Source organism: Neolamprologus multifasciatus, chromosome 16 (assembly GCF_963576455.1).
Source record: "Neolamprologus multifasciatus chromosome 16, fNeoMul1.2, whole genome shotgun sequence".
Classification (NCBI taxonomy): domain Eukaryota; kingdom Metazoa; phylum Chordata; class Actinopteri; order Cichliformes; family Cichlidae; genus Neolamprologus; species Neolamprologus multifasciatus.
Genome location: NC_140454.1, coordinates 23,278,676 through 23,297,373, shown reverse-complemented (window position 1 = coordinate 23,297,373; position 18,698 = coordinate 23,278,676). Strand labels below are relative to the sequence as shown.

Sequence of the window (18,698 nt, the reverse complement as noted above, 5' to 3'; positions counted from 1 at the left end):
ACCACAGCACTTTCTTCCAAGCCTCCTCTGAATAATTTAGGTGCCTACTGGCAAACTTAAGATGTGCCTATGCATGTGCCTACTTAAGCAGGAGGACCTTGCGTCCCAACGGCCTTCAGATCATTAGCAAGCTCCTCCCTTGTAGTTTTGTGCTGATACACCACCTTTCTCCTGATTATCCTCACCCCATGAGGCATGATCTTGCATGGAGCTCCAGACCGAGGGTGATCAATGGTTATCTTATACTTCTTCCATTCCCAAATAATTCCACCACCTTCTCACCAAGCTTCTTGTAGGCCATTCCAGCCTTTCAGACACATCTGCTTTGTACATATAACAAGCTGAGAACAGGAGTATCTGTAATTGATTGGCTGTGTGCCACATGGGTACAAAGCCAATTTCTTGGAGCCAGAATTCTGGCTGGGTTAAAGGGGATCAAATACTTCTTTTACTTTTTGTTTGCTTGAGTTTAGAGTGGATTATCTGCACTCTAAGTACTCCAGAGTTATTCAAAAACCTGTAATTGCTCCAAGATTTTGGTTTGATTATCTGTTGACCACCTCACCATATCAAACAGTCAAACACGGGATTGTCCCCCAAAATTTGGTCCGGCAGATTTAGTGGATATCTCAGGAGTCTGACTCCCTACATTCCCTTCGAGGTTTATCAGTAGCAGCCTGAAAAAAGACAAAAAAAACCCTTTTCCCTCCTTCTGACATGAACCTTCACTTAGGCTGAATCAGCTAATGCTGTTATCAGTTGCTATGGAGACTGACTGAGTTAGGATGTTGCTGTGGAAACTGAGCAGCCGCTCATTACCACCCACAGCAACCCTCCACACTCGCTTGAGCAGCACCACACAAATACATAGCTCATACACACTCATTTAAATACACACATACACAGTAGATATGTTTTTTCATGATGTATCAGCCGTGAGTATGATTAATATTGCTTTTACTTAAACCTCACAGAGACACAGTGACATGATGCACACACATGTACAAATGTCTAGGAATTTTGCGGTGCTTTTATTAAAATTTTGTATTAACAGGTAGCTCACCGTGGGTTCACGTGAGTCAGTCTCTTAAAGATTAAATTACCACTCGGCTCTTCTTGACAGGAGCTAATCACTAACCAGCACTTTCATTATCACTGCATTTAGCGTGTTGCTTACAGGTGCGCTCAAGCTGAAATTTGCTCTCCGTCAGCCCCTTTTCACCCCAAACACTCAGAGAATGTCACAGTAGGAAAGACAGCACACGTGTTACTAATATTATTCTGATCAAATGTTCCAGTAACCCACGGCAGTGTGACAGTAAAACCAACATGAATACAATAGCAGCCACTTGAAACTGAAGAAATGGAATTTGGCCATTCTTTATTCTTCTAATTAAAACTGGTGCCTTTCCTACTGTGACATGACAAAATGTCTGCCGTGGAAAGGGCCTGGGTGGGAGGGGGCAGATGTGGTCTCTCTTATTTGCAAATGGATCCTGCCCTTGTTTGTTTCCAGCAGTCTGGGTTTAGTCTGGGTTCAACTTTTTTCACCTCACAGTCATACCTTTTTACAACGCCATCCATTTCCTGACTTGCCTGCTTTTTGCGAGACCATGCTAGTGAATTTTGTCTTTTAAAATGTAGTTTTATCAGTGTAAATAAGAGGAATCATTAAGAATCTGAATGAGAATGATTTTCTCCCCATAATTATAAGGCTTATTCTATTATTCTAATATTTTTCACAGGGATTTAGAGTTACAAACGAATCTCTCCCTTAAACAAAATTACATTCAGTAAGCAGTGTAACAACCACATATGTGTAATTAGCGTGGCATGTTACACTTGTTTAACGATGTTGATATTAGTCATCTCTGTCCACAAGTCTCTGTTAAAATGTAAATGCTGAAGAAAATCTCAACCCATGCACTTGATCAGGGCTTTCTCTCCCTGCTGTTGTTTATTAATTCAGTTGTAGCTGTGCTGCCTGCTGTGGCTCAGTGTTTCACTGCTCCCCTGATAGTTTCCGCTGTGATACAGATATATTCAAAAACACACTCTGCACACTGCCTGAGAAGTCCGTAGAATTGACTTTGCAGTGCACCCATATGGCATTTCATTCTAGCTACTCGAAGCACAACATTGGACTACAGTCAATTGTATTAGCACAGTGTTCTCTATAATATCGTAGTGCTAAAATTATCTTTTATATATGTAGGCCAGACGACAGAAATTATATCAAGGCTATAATTACACAGGACATGTCTTTTGTCCACGACGGTACGTTTTCTAAGTGTTATGTATGCTACATGTGCACACCTCAGTCTCTGTTTGACTTTCTGTTTCAGATGCATTGGGTGATTATAAAAATCCATTTAACGTGGATGTTTGTATTCCAATTATGGGCCTATTAACATGCTACACCGCACATGTTGCCATGATAAAAAATTTGCAGGCTACACCAGAGTTCTGTATAAGCGAGTCCATCAAATCTCACTGTCTCTTGTTGGTTCACACTAGATCGACAGAGCTTTGTCATAAAAATGAAAATGAAATCTGTCGTCTCAAGCATTTTGTCACTGCATCTGCTGCTGAACCCTCAAAACAGTTAAATATAGAAATTAACCAGCACATTTTTTGTTTCTTGATGTAGTAAAAGCGTCACCCACTGTAGGACATATCTGGCTATCCATATGGTCACTGACACAGCTATAAATACTGTACTGCATCTTCATTCACCAGCAGAGAACACACACAAGCTTCTACTTAATCATAATGGATTAACTATCGGGTGTTGTGTTTTGAGATGTAATTCCCAAATCTCCCAAACTCATTTTAAAACTATGAATGCACTGTAGTAATTCTTTGTGGACTGCTGGATATATAAACATCTCCACACATTGATATCACACATGCAGTTGGTAAAATTCACACTCACAGACTTGACAATGCCAGTGCACATACTGTATCAAAGTACTCGCTATTGAACAAACCATTAGCACTGGTACTCTTAAAAATGTGAAGGCTGATCATGAGATTGTTTTGCCACATGCAGTAATTCTACCGTGGCAGTGAAAATGAAAGCTGCATCCACCTGCACTCAGCAGCAAGTGGGCACAGCCGGAGGCGGTCTATGTGTGCCCAATGCACACATGGTGCACCTGTTTGGGAGTGCGTTGCACTGTAGGTATTTGTGTAGTGATATGTTTGTGCGAGACTGGGGAGTGTTCATTAGCTTATTGGTAATGTAACTGACTGGTGCTGTTTATAGTGGAGCCCACGCAAACTCCTAAAGAAGCTGTGAAAACGCTTGTTCTCTTGTAAAGAGCACCACCAACTGAAGCTCTGAGTCTGACACCGACAGGGCAGGCACTTTATTCTGTAATACATATGGTGTCTCAGCGCAGGGAAATAGCGCCGAAACACAGAGAGTTGAAAGAAGTAAATGAGGTCTCGGCAGCAGTGGGTTTAGTCAATAGAGGAAAAAGGAGGGAAAAAAAATCTAATTTTAGCGAGGTCATTTATTCTTTAATGTGCGTGAACCCTTTGTTATTGCTAGTATCTTTTCCTCTTCTTTTTATACACAGTAAATTGCACTGAACAAGGAAAAAAAGAGTTGGGGAGAGGAAATTCACTTCCATAATTTAGAGTGAAAAAAAAGCTTTTCTTCTTCCTCATTCCCCTTTCTCATTCTGTTTTCATTTTCAAGGAGAAATTAAAAGTTATTTTGGTTCACTTTGGAGAAACCACTTGTCCCACATGTTTTAGCTCTCTAAAACACTCGCACTAAATGCAGTGTGCATATTTTATAATAATATCACTAATAGGACTGGGCCATATCATACCGTTCACGGTAATACCGGTATAATGTCGGGCAACGATAAGAAAATGAAATGATGGAATATGGGTAAACGCGCATGCGCAGTGCCTTTGTTGTCATACGCACATGGCGGAAAAAGCATGCCGGCGACGGAGAAAGAGGAGGGCGAAAGCGGATCGTTGAATGAAACGGATAAAGTGCTTGTGAGAATGGGTGTGACTGGGTGAATGTGGCGTGTTGTATAGAGCGCTTTGAGTACTCCGGGAGAGTAGAAAAGCGCTATATAAGAATCAGTCCATTTACCATTTACCATGAACCAGAATTGGTTTGTAAAAATGCTGCAACTTCAGTGGTGTGGAACTGGTTTAGCTTTCGTCCGTCAGATAAACAACAAAGCACTATTTTTGGTAGCGCATGCTAGCGGGCCGTCGTTATTACCGTGTTTTTTGGAAAATACAGTACACTTAAAATCAATCCTTTGATTTTTATGAAAATTGACAGTGTCCCTTATAATCCTGTGTGCCTTATGTATGAATTCTGGTTGTGTTTACTGACCTTGAAACGATTTTATGTGGTACACGGCGCTCGAAAATCTGTCAAATGTTTTAGTACGACTTTGCTGAGCTACGAAGCCGCACCGCTTGATGGATTGTCGGAGCATTACGGCTATTGTAAGCAGGAACCTCGCGGAGGGATACGTACTGTGCTTCAACATGTTACCGTATTGTGTGTGTGTATAACCTCTTTTTAAGTTTTGTGGATATTATACATGGTTATGCTGAGGACATGTTGGCCAGTTTCCACTGGAAATGCCTTTTGGTTAAACTGTCAGGAAGGAATTTGCATTTGCACTGTTAAATTTTTTATATAACTTTAATGCACATAAAAAACAGCTGCTTGTTTAAGTGAAAATACATTGATGTTTTTTTTTGGTTTTTTTGCACTTATAAAGTTGTGGAGTTGTAAAGTATTTTGTCTAGTGTCAATTATATCGTCAGTTACATCGTTATCGCAAATTTTCAAATGTATATCGTGATAAATATTTTTGGTCATATCGCCCTGCTCTAATCACTAATGCCTTTTGCAATTTCTTCACACAAAGCTAATTTCTGGTGGCCCTTTGCCTGTATTTATTCTCTTAATTTTGTCCCATTAATTATTTCTTGTTGGAATTCAGTGCTGTGACCACATTTACACATTTGTGTAAAGTTGTTGTCACTTCATCTGGTGTTTTGTTTTGTGTTGTTTTGCTAATTAATTAGGTCATTTAAATTGTTTTACAAGGTTAAATGACCTGAGCTCAAAAAGCATCACTCCTTTAAAGCAAACTTACAGCTTGGCATTGATCTCGTATTCACTCTTAATGTTTTTTGGACATATAGGCAAACTGAAATAGGTGTTGAGTCATCATTCAGTCATAAATTTTGCCTCCAGGGATGTCAGGGTCTTGAATTCCTTGGGGTGGGGTTTTTATCCAAAGGAGTTAATGTACAGTTTTCCTAGCTTTGGCACCCTCTGCTGGCTACATGACAAATTAAAAAATATAATTACAGATGGGGCCAAGCTGCTCAGCAGAGCAGTTAAAGAGTGCTGGTTCATACTGCTGGAGTATTTTCATTATATCATGTTCATTACAGAATGTTGAACATTTTATGGGTTTTTGTACCAGTTATTAACATGACCTCACTTTAAACCCTGTGCAATGAAAGATGTTACACAATAAATATGAAGTCATACTGCACTGTCTTCCAGATTTTGAATGCGTTTCTTAAGCCATTAACCAAGAATAAACAGCATTTTTGCATGAGTAGAATTTTGCTTATACAAATTATTGCAATTAACAAATATGTTTCCTGTTCAATCAATCATCACAGTGCCTGTTAGTGGTCATTTTTAATATGGTCCCTGCTCCAGCTGAAGAAAGCAGGATCAGCATCTTCCAAACCCCACCCAGCACAGTGCATTGATTTGGATTCAAAACAGACCACAGAGGCCTGCGAGGACCCAACCAGATGAATGTCTGTGCCTCATGTTTTCCAACATCTTAGCAGTCCCAGAGAAACAGACATGCACATGCTGAAAGGAAAAAGTACAAACAACGGTGGGGTAAATGTGGCAGCACTTCTGGGAATATTCATGCATGACAACATGTAATAATCAAATAGACTACACAGCATCCTTTAAAGGTAAAGGAACAACACAGTAATGGAGGGATAGTAAATCAAGCATAAGTTATCGATAGTGTAAGTTATAAGCTACAGTACTGTGCAAAAGTCTAGAGTCACCTGTAATTTCTTTATATTTTGCTTTCAATGGGACAGAGTTTCTTGTAAAGCGGTAAAGCAATAGGCTCTCTGAAGGTCTTTCATTTTAAACATTGGCTGCTTTTCCACTTGTTTTCAGTCCAGTCCTTGTACCTGACCATTTCCATAAGAATTTCATAGGAATTATTTGTTTGTTAAGCCACTTAACATTAATCTATAAATCATTCATGCATAAAAAATGTCCCTAACCCAAGGGGTAATTAAAACTTGCCTTAGGCACTTTGTTACTAGCAGCCTCTGACACTGCTAGTGACAACAACCCTTTGTTTTTATCTTGGCATAGCTGGTGTATAGCGTGTACTTAAAAGTTTGAGGAAACCAGGCAAGTGGAGGACAAAAAAGAAGTGGCAGGCCTTAGAAAAGCTTAGATGTTCTTCAAGAAGCATGGAAAACTATTCCTGAAGACTACTTTAATAAGAAAGCTTAACTAAGAGAGTTCAGGATATTTGGAAGAATAAAGCTGGTCCTACCAAATATTGATTTTCAAGCTTGTTTGAATTGTGCAAACTCAGTGTATCATATGCTGTATTTCCATCTCTGTTTGCGTGTTTCAATAAATTGGGAAACAGGTGCACTAACAACATATATAGAAATGATGGGTGACTCAAGACTTGGAAACTCAGCCATGGAAAGTCATTCCATGAAGACTCAAGACAACACTGTCACAGTTCTGTATTTAGTGTTTAAAAACATCACTAATTAGGATTATTTTCCACAATCAAGGCTGTGTTATAAGCCACTTTTAAGTGAAACATTGAATCCTCTGACTTAATTCTCAAATATAAAAATGCAACACATCTGACTCTGTACTTTTACTTATTGGTACTGATTACATGAAGGTGCTCTCTCTTCAGAGTTGAATATGTCTGCCTTTTTTCACCATAGAACTAAAAAGAGAAGACATATTTCACCATAGGACAGAAGAAGTTTAAAGCTTTCGCCGACACGTCATCTTCCTGACTTTGTTGAAGTCGTGTCTGTAGTAATGAGTGTGAATAACACTGGCTCTCATATCCTAGTCTAAAATAAATACACTATCTTGACTAATTGTTTGACACTAGATTAAGAAAGGCTTAACTACTGGATTTTCTAAGGAGTTAGGCACATATTTCTGCTGACAGCTTTAAGGTCAGATCAAGGTCAGAGATCCTAACAAATTAAACAACATCGGTCACATAGACAGTCAGTGTATCTGCTGGTTAACAGTGACTGTTTTTGTCCTCCCCGTTATGACATTCTGACTTAATTTGTCCAAGCAGAGAGGAGAAAAACTGGGCCCATTGGTTACATGACAGGGAATCAACAATGAGGAGAGATGTATGGCATAATTGTTTTATTTGCCGTCTTTTCTTTTTTCCGTTTCTCTGTTCCCTCTGGCCTTTTGCTAACCCCAATTACATGCTTGCTTTCTTTGCCCTGCTGCCTCCTGGTGTGCATATCCTGTTGGCATAAGGAGCTTTGGCCGCTTTTCTAAGAGACCAGAGTCTGTTCCCATCAGTGGAGCTGTCTGTTTGCATGGGAGTTTTGACTTGGTAGATTAATCCATGTTTACCACAACACAGTTAGGGATGTAACTAACTAGATACCAAGCCAGATTGATTGAGTGAAAATGAAGCTACAGGGATTGTGGTGTAATAAATGAAGTATCATTGGTGGCTGTAGTGATCTTTGTGTTATTCGTCATTACAGTTGAGGACGGCCACAGACAGTTGTAAAGTTTCAATAGCTTCATTTTGATGCACTATAAACAAAACTGCCTGTCACTTACAGGAAGAAAAAGATTGAGAATGTCGATGTCCTCCTATAATAGCTGTTAACTCAATTCAGCTATTTTGCAGATGCAAACCAGAACTAGATCAAATTTGCATGTATTCTCTTTTTCTGTTGCTTAAATCTAATCTCATCACGTCATAGTTTATTCCTTTGGGGGTTTTTTTCTTCCTTTTCAGGGAATTAACTTGTCCTAAGTGGGCATTTCTTCCAGGCTGAAATATACCTGTCATCAGTTCCAATAAAAGGAAATGATGTTTGGCAGCTACAGAGTTACTGGCTAAATTTAGTCCCCAAGACAACTCCTAATTCCCTTTGTTGGGGACTGTTTGGCTGTCTCGGTTTTGGTGTGATGGTGATTTATAGTTATTTTGCACCTGGGCCACAAGAGATTTTCTGGGTCTCTGAAAGCACACACAGGCTGATCCAACACACATCCTGCAAGTAACCTGTTGTGATTGTAGCTCATAGCATACACAAACACAATGTCTGCTTTAGAGTGGAGCTCATTTCTTTGTTTTTTAATTGATAAAACTGTGGTTTTGACCTGGAACTTGAACCAAGGTACAAAGAAAAGGCACCAATAAATGCTGAAGTTGGATGTCTTGCAGGTCATACAGCTGTACAACATTCAGTTATAATGATGCTTTTACATACGGTTTATTTGTCAGTGTTGCTTTGGGAAATAATACAATTTGAACGCTTGTTGGAGCCATTTCCTACTGAAGGTAAAAAGTGAAGCGATTTAAGTCTTATTGCTTGTGACTGATTACAGGGCGTTTTTAAATGATGATGGAAATTCAGTCAGAGACTGTGATAATGGAAGGGACTGTTGTGTTCATGAGAAGTTGTCTGTTAAGCTTTCATTTGTGACCAGATGCAGACTGGCATTAGTTGGATAAAGCTGTGAAACAAGCGCAGACACTGAATAAATGCTGGCTGACGGGTTTGACTGACACGCCTACTGCATGACAGGGATTTGAGAAGTTAGCATTATAAGTACAAGTGAATAATTAAGAATGGCATGCCATAGCTGTTTTCATGACAGCTTTAACACATTCATAATTTTGATTAAAAAAGGGAGATTAGCTAAAAAAAAAAAAAAAAACCCTGCCTACCTCCATCTTTTTGTTGTCTCTCAAACCTCCAGCTTCCTCTTTATGTTGAGTTGTTGTCCTTGGGCACATCTTATAGTCTGAAAGTCATCTTTCAGATTTGGCAAATCAGTAAATAATAATTTTTAATGGTCACAGATATTTACACTAACTATTGAAATGCCTTATATTTAATGCACACAACTGTGACATTTCTTCTCAGCCTCTGTTGTGGAAGTTTTTCCCACTTAAATAAAGCCTGCAGACGAGCAGTGAGCGGTAGCTAACATTCTTTTATTTCCAAGCACACACAAAGAACATACAAACAAGCTTGTGAAGCCCCTGCATGACCACGGGGCAGGGTCAGCAGAGTCTCTCTGAGCCAAAGTCAACCTCTCAGTTAAATACCTTCTCCAGGAACAAAAGGCAGTACACAGCTGTTTCACACCTTAAGGTTCACACTCCCTTGCTACTTCCCAGAGTCCTCAAGAGACAAAAGACTGGTCCTCTGGAGTTCCTGTTTCCCCAACATCTTTGCTACACCCCCTACCATTTTGTCTCAAGTATGAGTGTCAGACATGTTAAAACAATGAAATAATGTGATTAATACCTTAGTGAAAGAAATTCCTCTACAATCCCACCCTTTGATTCTAAAATCAAGAATCACATTAAAACCAGAATTTCTTTCCTGACATTCTGTATATCACATCAACATTATTGTACACTTAAAGGAGTTTCACACTGTGTATCCTCACTTCACTGTTCTCCCACCACCCTTTGTTCATCTTTAATCTTCCCCACAATCTAAGCTCTCACATGCAAATGGAAACAACAATGATACAGAGGAAAGGTCTTCTCCAGAGTGTCAAAGTACTTTGCATGGCAAAGTGAAACAGCATTAGGTGGTCATTCTCTGTCACAGTCATGGCTCCTGGCGTCTGTGCCATTTACAGAGTCATAACTCCAACGCTGATCTTCCTTGCGCTGTCACTTTTGGAGCTTAGCACGCTCTCTCCATCCCTCGATTTCTGTTCCAACGCAGCTGTAGATTTAAGGCAGAGCACGTCGTACACCTTAGTTGTCTTCCTCAGCGTCAACGTCGAAACTCTTTCATTTTATTTTAAGATTTTGCTGTTCAAAATCTCCTCATGACAATCCTTTGGAAGCCCACTGTCGTTTGTCTGTTGTCCTGCAGATGGTCCCTGCTTCTCAGTGGTCCTCTTGAAGCGTTCTCTCCTAGTCATAGTTTGCATCTGCGCCTCAGTCAATCCTTCCATATCCTTCATGTCATGGTTCCTGCAATTTAAAAATGAAAACTTCCCCGGAAAAACCCTCTTTTGCCCTATGTTAGCTTAGCACAATTAGACATGCACAATAAAGTTGTGCATTGTCTCTTAAAAATTCTCAGGGCTTCTCCCCTAGAGTAGCTTCACTCCAGGCCCTGTTGTAAGAAAAAACATTAGCCAGTGGTGTGTCCTGCTGTAAATCATGTGATTAGATCATATGATTAGCCCTCTGCTGTGGAAAAAGTGATATAGATGTTAGCGCAGCGCGTCTGTATGCACACTTTCTCACAGTGACCTCTGCACTGTAAACAATACAAGGTCATGAATAACACACCCCTGGTAAATTCACAAAGACACAGAAAGTGGCAATTAAAAGGTTAAGTCAGCACGGCTCAAAAGCCCATGCAACCCATTGCTGTCACCTTTCTGCTCCTGTAAAAAGAAACATACATATATACATCCACCCTTTTGTCTTTCTGGGTGGAGGTGCAATCTTGCATATTGGTGTCAAGTCAGTCAAGTTTTTGTCAGTCCAGTCAGTCCCCGTGTTTATTGCTGATAGCAGAACCTCTTGTGTCGCAATAAGTTTCCACTGCCAGCAATGACGTCATTTCAAAAAGGAAAAAAAAGAATTTAGACTGGATTACCTCGCTGAATCCTTTTTGACAGGGACTTGTTTTCTGATTGTCCCAAATAAGTGGCTTTCTCCCGAGCCCATTTTAATTTTGGAGAAGCTCACTTGCGATTGATCAACATGTTGTATAGCGCTTTCGATTCCGATCTTGCAGGCCTGCTTGAAAAAGAGAAAATTGCCAAACAAAAATCTCAGTGCACTGTTAAAAATCAAAAAATATGAAGGCCTCTTTTAGAAGTTGTCTAAGCATACTCCCTTAGAATGATGAAAAAACAAAACTAATTGGCAGGTTCAAAGTGGTACCAAAAGAAAATGCATCAGTAAATCCCCAAAACTTTCATCCACCAGTCACACACACCTCACACAACAGCAATATTCTATTAGAAAATGAGTTTTTGTTTTCCCCATGTACCCAGATGTGTGTCACGATAAGACTTCCCTCACACATCAGAAACCAGAAACTCAATAATCTATTAGTCCCCACTCATCTGACCCTCCCGCAGCATTCTGTTCACCCCTGCAATGATTCAATCATCCTTCCCCAAAAATAATACTAGTTCACTAGTCTATGTATCACTGCTTAACCCACTAAGTGAACCGGACAAGATGACGGTAACAGAAATGCATGCTTTAAAATGCTATTTGGTCTTCATGAGCTTCATTGCATGTGTGTTTGTGTTAGTAGGATTAATGCATTTTCTGTTTGTGTAATTTTTGTGTACCTCTCCTTTTTGCGGTGCTCCAGACACTTTTCAATTCTCCACGCAAGGCAGTCGTTTTTTCCTTCCCAGTTTTCCTAAACCCAAATTTTATTCCCACACTACAACAGCCTTCCTCCATGTTGTCCCCTTCTCCTTTGACTGTGGTCTCATCTCATCTCTCCCCCTTGCAGCAGTCCAGTGAGAGTCAGTTGTCTTTCAGCTTTGTCCTGTTTTCCACGGTCTCATTTTGCCATTTTTGCGCCGAAAGTGGCAAATGTCCAACTCAAGCAGTCTTTTCAAAAGTCCATTCACACACAGTGAAGGTGCAGCTCGTTGGAAATGCACATCCATCCATCCAGTCATGATGATGCCATTTTTCTCCTTGCTGTCGCTGTCTTGCACAGCTGTTGCTGCTGGACCTTTTCTTCACTGCTCAGGATGCTGCTGTGAGCTCTTGAGATCCATCTCGTTGTTCTGAAACTGCATTTCTTGTCTTCAGGGAGAGATTCTTGGAGCTTGTGTTCTCAGGGTGACAAACACATGGAAGTTAAGCTGTAAAACAATTTAGCCAAAACTTGGCTTGAGTGTTTCTAATGGTGTTAACCTATAATTTTCTTCCGACTGCTGCACGTGGAAAATTGATCCGGGTCTGTTCTTCACCTGCAAGTGACACACTGAGACATTTTGATCATTCTTCTCATTGCTTAAAACAACACCTCTCCCCTCTCTGGTTCTGAATTCCCTTTTCTTAAAAACCCAGAGAGATTGTAGTTGTTCTACGTTGAAAAACACCAAACCCTCTTCCTATTTGCTTATTTTTATCAACAATTTTGCTAATTTTGTGTGTGTCCACCCTAGGGGAGCTGGTGGCCTGCAGTACCACCCTCTCCCACTAGTTGAAAACAACTTTTAGACACATTTCTACACTCCTCTCTTTTTTTTTTTCTTTTTTTTTTTTTTTACACACACATCAACGTTTCCCACACAACCATTCTCTGCAATCTTACACACTACACATTTACTCAATTCTTACCATACAGTCACGTATTGAGTTTTGTCTCTGGCCGCCTGGTGGAACGTCTGCCGATCTACTGGATCTAGATCCTATTTTACTACACGAGGCGTCCCCCGTGAGGCCCTTGCCTTCTACGGACCAAGGAACGAACACCGCCACTCCGTGCACTATAGTACACAGAGATGGATCCCGACAGTGTACCCGAACCGCCGTTCCTGTGACGTACTTGGACTGAACACAGGTCTGGGCCGGCTTCTCCCCAACAACGTGCGCGAGCCACTGTCCTTGTGATGAGCCGTACCCAACACAAGCCTGGGGCCTCAAACCACCAGGTTTTCCTCCCGGAGACTCGAACTCCGGGGTCGGCCAGCGTTCCCCCCCTCGGCCAGACAAAAAACTCTCCATGACTGTATACAAGTTAGCTACAACTCACCCATCTGCAGAAGTCCCCTCAAAATCGATGATCTCGGTGGTGACTGAAACACACGGCTCCGTGACTCCTCCATTTCCTTCGCTTCAACAGCTGGTAGGACAAAGGTACCTTTTCCCTCAGGGGTGATCAGCCCGTCCACGGAACCGTTGTTCAGCGACCACACGGACCACCCTGCTCGCAGCGCCATTTTGTTGTGGAAGTTTTTCCCACTTAAATAAAGCCTGCAGACGAGCAGTGAGCGGTAGCTAACATTCTTTTATTTCCAAGCACACACAAAGAACATACAAACAAGCTTGTGAAGCCCCTGCATGACCACGGGGCAGGGTCAGCAGAGTCTCTCTGAGCCAAAGTCAACCTCTCAGTTAAATACCTTCTCCAGGAACAAAAGGCAGTACACAGCTGTTTCACACCTTAAGGTTCACACTCCCTTGCTACTTCCCAGAGTCCTCAAGAGACAAAAGACTGGTCCTCTGGAGTTCCTGTTTCCCCAACATCTTTGCTACACCCCCTACCATTTTGTCTCAAGTATGAGTGTCAGACATGTTAAAACAATGAAATAATGTGATTAATACCTTAGTGAAAGAAATTCCTCTACAATCGCCATGGAATGAGTTTCCATGGCTGAGCAGCTACAATCAGGCCTTACATCGCCAAGTGCAATGCAAAGCATTGGATGCAGTGGCGTAAAGCACCCCACCACTGGCCTCTAGAGCAGTGCAGATGGAGATCACACTTCCCATCTGGCAATCTGATAGACAAGTCTGTGTTTGGCAGTGCCAAGACAATGATATGTGTCTGACTCTATTGTTTATGTGTAAAGTTTTGTGGTGGGGGGGATTATGGTGTGGGGTTGTTCTTCAGGATTTAGGCTCGGCCCTTTAGTTCCAGTGAAGGTAACTCTTAATATTTCATGTCTCCAACTTTGTGAGAAGAGTTTGGGGATGGGCTCTTCTCATTCCAATATGACTGCACACCAGCAAGGTCAATAAAGACATCGATGAGCAAGTTTGGTGTGGAAGAAATTGACTGGCCTGCACAGAGTACTGACCTCAACCCCACAAAACACCAAACCATAAATGTGTTTCAGGAAGAATGGGCAAAAAATCCCATAAACAAAATCCTACACCTTGTGGAAAACCTCCCCAGAAGAGTTGAAGCCGTTATCCGGTCGTTAAGTCTGACGTCACTAGCCGTGTCTGGGCCTAAACTCCGCTGCAGGTCCATATATCAAACGATCACTATGGCATTACTGAGAGTTGAAAACTGTCTAAAGTCTTTCATCTTTAATAAAATGATCGGCGTTCAGCTCTACCAGGTGTAACAATTGAGTTTAACATCCAGGCATCCATGAAAACGGAATTTATGACATTTAACGGAGTTAGAAGTTAACAGGAAGTTAGCTCGCTAGCTTCTATCTAAATGCAATATAGCATGTCCTGACTGCGGGGTTTTGGAAACAAATTAAAACGTACAGCTCTGTTATCACTTCCAACATAAATGAAGACAGAAAACTAAACAGCAGTGACGTTTGTAGGGTTACTGAAGTTTGGCTAGCTGGTATATAATGATGTGCTACGTGACCGCTAGCGACACAGCTATGTTAGCATAATATAAACAAGCTAACTTTTTTTCCACTCGATAAAAGTTAACGTGAGTGTTCTCGGTGGTCAGGAACAAATGTAATCGCATGGCAAGATGCTGTAAAAGGACCAAACTTCAGCCAGGAGAACAACTGAGATAATCCATCCATAATACGAGGTTAGTCATTCATATACTGCTGCATGGGCTGTAGTTACATCCTAAGGTTTTAAAAACTGAGCTTAAATAAATGATTAGCGGTAATAAAAGCCGAGGGAGGTCAACAAATCAAATCAAATCACTTTTATTGTCACATCACATGTGCAGGTACACTGGTACAGTACATGCGAGTGAAATTCTTGTGTGCGAGCTTCACAAGCAGCAGAGTTGTGCAAAAGTACAATAACATAAAACAAGCAAAATATAAGAATGGCTAAATCTGAGACTAATAAATATATGTACAATATATAATAGTATATTCAACAGTGATCACTGACTGTTTTAGGAGCTTTTTGAGATTAAATAGAAGAAAATACATAACATTGAACATGTTAACAACACAAAAGCCATATTAAACGCAGACAACTTTAGGCCCGGAAGTAGGATTCGTTACGTCATCACTTAACAACCGGATAGCTGCAAATGGTGGGTCATCATCATATTAAACCCCGTAGATTAAGAACGGGATGTCATTTAAATTCCTATGTGTGTGAAGGCAGACAAGCGAATACTTTTTGAAATATAGTGTTTCAAATATTCTATCCCTTTTGATTAATTTTCTTTACAAATTGTTTCATTCTCATTAGTGATCTGGAAATAAGCTGTCAGAAGTCATTTATTTTATTTATTTTATAAAGTACTCTTGCAAACCATTTCCTTTCCTTGTCTTATCGTATCTTATTGCTGGAGCCCTACACTCTTAAATGATCATCAGCTATGATGCAGCTAAGAGAAATCTATTTTTAAGGTCAAATCATCACAGTTTCTGTAGTAAAAAGCATGTAAAAGTATCGAAGAACATACATTTTTACAAACCCAGTCTCAAAATCACCTGACACCTAACTACCTGATATAATGAAGAGCAACATTAATGCCAGGAGGCAGTGGTGACAAGCTGTTAAGCAAAGACACTAAAAATCTGATCTTCTTGTGACCAAAATAAAGAATATGTATGGTAGAAGTATAATACTGCTGTACATTTGGAAAAACCATCAAACAGCTTTTTCCTTTCCACTTTAAACCCGCTGTGCCATCCCTTAAAAGATGAGTATTTGGCTTAAAGCGCTGACTAAGAGTCTAATTGGAAAATAATGACTCAGCAACAGCCCTACCAAAGTCCCTTCATTGAATTCATCACGCTCCTGTCATGGCAGTGAGCTGTAGAGAAAAAACTCATCTTAAAAACTTGCATTCTCATTCATCAGGTCATTACATTAATTTCAGCCATTATATAATACTGCAAAGAAGCATCTCCAGAAACTCTATAATGTAAAGAAATGCTGTTTATGAATTCCCTGCTGCAGACTGTTCACAGGTTATCACGAATAACTTTGTACTGTCAGACATAGATCACACATCACTGATTCATTCACTTCTGAAGTATTTAATCCATGTCCAGAAAAATAAAAAAGGGATCTTACTACCCACCCCCATACCTGAACTGGACCATCTCCAGACATCTGCTGTGCCACGATATTCTGCCCATGAATGGAACACAACTGGAAAAGGTTCAAAAGCTCCTGATTAACGTACGGCAGTAAAAAGACGGCAGTGTTTATACTCTTGCCGCTAAATGGGCCAAAAGGGAGAATAGCTTTCAGGAGAAAGACCTTCATCAGAAGGATTTCTTAGAAAATTCCTTTTGCACAAAACATATCCAGGAGTATTCCTGAATGAATTTCCAAATATGGCTGAGAGAGGGAAAAAAACTATTCTACTCCCACATTTGGAGAATTCATATCCTTACACCTAAAGTTTCAATCTAGTGTAGTCTTCCTTTCAACACCTTTTGGCATAAGCTCCTCTAAACAAGCTCACTCTCAGACTCAGAGACACAGATACACACACATACATATGGTACATCAGTCCCTTAACTAATTAAAAGAGAATTCTCTGATGTTGTGCTTTTGCAATTGCAAATAATTCTTACCCCAGTGGCTGTAGAGCAACCATAAAGCTGCACCCACAGCAACAACTATGTGCTCTGGTATGTCCACTGAGGATCACTCGACTTTTGCAAAAACAAAGCTCCATGTCATTTGAATTTTATAATGTGTAGGTCAGTGTAATATTAGCAATTATGGAAGAAAATATGTGACTTTGGTTTACTTCAAAAGTTAAAATAAATATTTTAAGCATTTTCTGTGTTTACACAATGTTATTTTGTTACAATATACCATCTACTTGCCCACTTTGGCTGAAGTGGCTACGACATTTTTCGACATTAAGAGGTGTAGAGGAATTTCTTTCACTAAGGTATTAATCACATTATTTCATTGTTTTAACATGTCTGACACTCATACTTGAGACAAAATGGTAGGGGGTGTAGCAAAGATGTTGGGGAAACAGGAACTCCAGAGGACCAGTCTTTTGTCTCTTGAGGACTCTGGGAAGTAGCAAGGGAGTGCTACTTTTTTGAGTGCTATCAAAAAAGGATAGCAAGCACTCAAAACGTGCGGCTATCCTAAATGGGCGTTTTTAAAGTCAGCAAAGAGGCACAGAAAAGAAGATCAGACACCAGCGAGGGAGGATAAGAAGGACAGGCGCAACAACATTGTCATCCCCTATGTAGCCGGTGTATCAGAGAAACTCAGGAGGGTTTTCTCCAAGCATGACATCCCGGTGTACTTTAGACCCAGCAACACACTCAGACAAAAACTGGTTCACCCGAAAGACAAAACGCCAAAACACAGACTTAACAATGTGGTGTATGCCGTACAGTGCAGCGAGGAATGCCCAGACCTCTACATTGGAGAGACCAAACAGCCACTTCACAAGCGCATGGCACAACACAGAAGAGCGACCTCCACAGGACAAGATTCAGCTGTCCATCTGCATCTTAAGGATAAAGGACACTCTTTCGAGGATGCCAATGTTCACATTTTGGACAGAGAGGACAGATGGTTTGAAAGAGGAGTGAAAGAAGCCATCTATGTCCACTGTGAGCGACCATCTTTGAACAGAGGCGGTGGTTTACGACACCAACTCTCTGCCATCTATAATCCAGTTTTGAGATCCCTTCCCAGACGCCTTAAGGCCCACTCACACCCTGGGCCATCTGACCTCAGGAATTCGCATGATAAGGTGGGGCCAGGTTTCACAATGAAATCACCCGAAACTCTGGCTGATTGGGACCCACACCCAGTTCCACACCTTGGCTCAGGCGATTAGAGGATCATCAGGGGGTCCTTTTGTCCCTCTGTGGGGGGACACTCCCACTAGGGTTATATCTGGGACTCTCCACCATTTGACCTTAGAACTGAAGAAGCCTCTCGGATGAGAGGTGAAACGTCTTCAAGTAACTTAAAGAAGTCCAGACGCTTTTCTTTGCAAGCTCCTTTGACTCTGACAATATAGTGTATTTCTACTAGAAGTTTTGGTCAAGTTACTTGAAAATAGTAATTAGTTACTAATTACTGATTACTTCTCCAAGAAAGTAATAAATATATAATGTAATAAATAAGTAATAAATTACTTATTTTCAAAAGTAATTTATTACTTTATTACTTAGTTACTTTTTAAAAACATGATACACAACCTAAATATGTTATAAAACAACAGACCTTTCAGCCCAATTCTATTTTTTCTGCAAAATCCATCATATAAAATTGAATCAAATGAAAAAATCTCTTTTTAAATCTTGTTTTATTATTTTTACAGGAAAGTAACAGTAATCTAATAACCTTTTTTATTTTTTTTTTGCAATAGTAATTGGATTACAGTAACGCGTTACTTTTAACACGTTTCTGCCAATCTTTGTCTTCTAGTAGGAAGTATTTTGATACTGATGGTTTATGCAGTCTGTTGCTAGTGTAGTGCTAGTCATT

The 18,698-nt window shown here is 40.4% G+C and overlaps 1 protein-coding gene across 2 annotated transcripts in view; it reads left to right on the top strand.

The window, feature by feature from the left end:
- map2 (microtubule-associated protein 2) overlaps positions 1 to 18,698 on the top strand; it is a 105,972-nt gene that overhangs the window by 18,712 nt on the left and 68,562 nt on the right. The window lies entirely within an intron of this gene.